The sequence below is a fragment of the Penaeus monodon genome, chromosome 2 (assembly GCF_015228065.2).
Source record: "Penaeus monodon isolate SGIC_2016 chromosome 2, NSTDA_Pmon_1, whole genome shotgun sequence".
In the NCBI taxonomy this organism is placed as follows: domain Eukaryota; kingdom Metazoa; phylum Arthropoda; class Malacostraca; order Decapoda; family Penaeidae; genus Penaeus; species Penaeus monodon.
Window position 1 is genome coordinate 20,782,887 of NC_051387.1, and position 2,758 is coordinate 20,785,644.

At 46.1% G+C, this 2,758-nt stretch overlaps 1 pseudogene; it reads right to left on the reverse strand.

Moving 5' to 3' along the window:
- Nucleotides 1-415: 415 nt before the first annotated feature.
- LOC119578234 overlaps nt 416-2,758 on the reverse strand; it is a 3,496-nt pseudogene continuing 1,153 nt past the window's right edge.

Genomic DNA, 2,758 nt, shown 5'->3' on the forward strand with positions numbered 1-2,758 from the left:
TGTGTGTTGTGTGTGCTTGTGGGTGTGCTTGTGGTGGTGTGTGTGTGTGTGGTGGGTGTGTGTGTGTGTGTGTGTGTGACATGTGTAATCTCGATATGAATTTGGGAAATATGAAACCTATTTTGAAATGAGAAGTATAATTCGCATCCTTCTGGACTCTGTGAGGTGAGTTGCAGAATTTGAAAGAAAATAAAAACATAAAAAATATATACTTATAATCACTTTGTTATACAAGTTCGCTGTACAAAACATCAGAAACCATTTTCCCAAGCAGTCTAGAAAACGAGTAAATGACTCAGATCATGATACATATATATTTCTGTGCCCCGAGGCCTCCGCAGAGAAAAAAGACACATAAACAGCCGTTGAACTTTCAACATGACCTGTGAAGCAAGGGGGAAAAATAACCTCGAAATCAGGCTCTGCAAACAGCTGCCGTTCTCGCGCGTCGTTCAGTGTCTTTGGGCCCTTTGACGTCCTCGCCTGGGCCTTCCGGAGTCATGGCCTTCTCGGCTCGTCTGCAGGTAAAGACCGCCACGGCAGGCCATAAGAACACACTGAGGAGGTGACCACGATACCATCTTCAGGGAGGCGGCTCCGCCGAACAACGGGTTCACGTAGGACAGCGCGAAGAAAGTCAGGGGGCGCACGAGCCCCAGAATCGCGCCGTAGAGACGCCCTTCATATAAGCCCCGAGGGCGGTGTACAAAAAGAATATGTGGGCCGGGTTTCCCCAGAGGAGGCCAGGTTCCCAGGTTCTGGGAGGCAGAAGAACATGAATATTTAGAAAATTGATTTAAATAACGAATGCATATATTACATCTGCATTCTCTCTCTCTCTCTCTCTCTCTCTCTCTCTCTCTCTCTTTTTATATATATATATGAACTGTATTCATGCTGACAAATGTAGAAAAGTATGAAGAGAATATCTTTACAATACAAGAGATGTATTATACTTCGTCAGAAATACATGTGAAGATATTCATTCTCATTCATACCTTTTCTACACACACACACACACACACCACACACACACACACACACACACACACCACACAAAACACACACACACACACACACACCACACACACCTATATACATATACATAAAACATATATACATAAAATATATATATATATATATATAATATATTATATATATATATACATATATAATATATATATTACATGTTAGTATGTGCATTATGTCAAAGTAATTAGAAAGTGTCTCTCATCTTCGCACATATTTCCCCCCATCACTACTATCTTCAGCTGTACTAAAAAAAAAGGCATATGTTAACGTTTTTCATTCAAAAGGACCCAAAAAATGATGGAAATAAACAAGAACGGGCCCAAAATGAGATAACTATGGACCCTATATAGGGGCATCAGCCTTCCGGAACACACTTTTATGTTTGGAATTTTTCTTGAAAAAGAAAAAGAAAAAGGAAATGAGTCATCACGCGAGCGGGACTGAGACCTACTTCAGCCTGCCCATCATCTCGAAGTAGGAGAAGAAGATGAGGGCGCTGTTGACCAGCATGTACGCCGAGAACCACGACGGGAGGGACAGCTGGAGCTTCTCGCGTCCTCGCACCTGGAAAGCCGCTCGTGATTAATCTGTTCCAAAGGAATGTTAAATATCACACAGCACTGTGGTTCCTCGTAAAAGGAGAAGATGCACCTGTCAGGCTGGCGATGGGGCAGATTGTTTTTAATTATTCAATACCTGGCAGCTTGGTGATAATAATTAACTGAGAGACAACAATGTGTTGGGAAAATGTTGCAGTTAGACTGGCACCAACCACGGCCCCATCATCCCCTTGTTAAAAATGGAATAGAGTACGCTAGGAAACTCCGCAAAGGTAATCGACTCACGTCAGGCAGGTCGGCGGGATCCCCGAGGCGCGGTTTTCCGGGGGTCCAGCCGGGGCCGTAGGCGAGTGCCCGCACCTTGTCACCGAAAGTGGTCATGCTCTGCGTCTTCCGCCAAAGCTCGATCCAGGGCGAGACCTGCGGGAGCCGAGCGCTACGTTAGGTATCCTGCCCCTAAAAACAAGTTAGGCTGTATAGTATCCACATGGCAGCGTCCTCCTTCCCCGTTCGCTGCCCGACTACCCTGGATCATTATGGCGCTGTTTTTCTCCGCCTGGCCGAGCGTCCCGTAGACGAGCGGCTTTTGTCCTCGCGCTCCTCGGCGAAGGTGCCGAAGAGGCGGTCGAAGATGATGAACGTCTGGCGTAGTTCTTGCGATGCAGTACTTTTTCGCGCCTGCAGCAGAACAGTCAAATAAGATACGATGCGTGAAAACGCTGTCTCACACAGAAAATCACTAATATGTTGACTGAAAATTTTTTATTGCCAAACATCAAAATTTAATAAGCTGCATATTTTAAGCCCCACTTGTGTGGACGCCAGAGGAGGCGGAAGAGGTGCACCAAAGCCGTGTGCACAGAGGGACGTACCGTGATGGACGCGATGGTGACTGGGCGTGTGAAAGTGAATTCGATGGCATGACCCAGGGCCGGGAATGACCTTGCTCAGTTTGGGCACGGTTCATTGTGGGGTCCATCCGGCATAGATGAAGGATAGTTGCTGATGAACCAAGAAGACCGCAGGCGGCAACCCCAAGATGGCCAGAGGCATGAAGAAGATCCACCTTACGAGGAAATATTTCAGTTACGTGGCTGATATGACAAGGCTGAAATTTTAATACACACACACACGCACATACAAATAGCTAGCTAGACAGACCACAG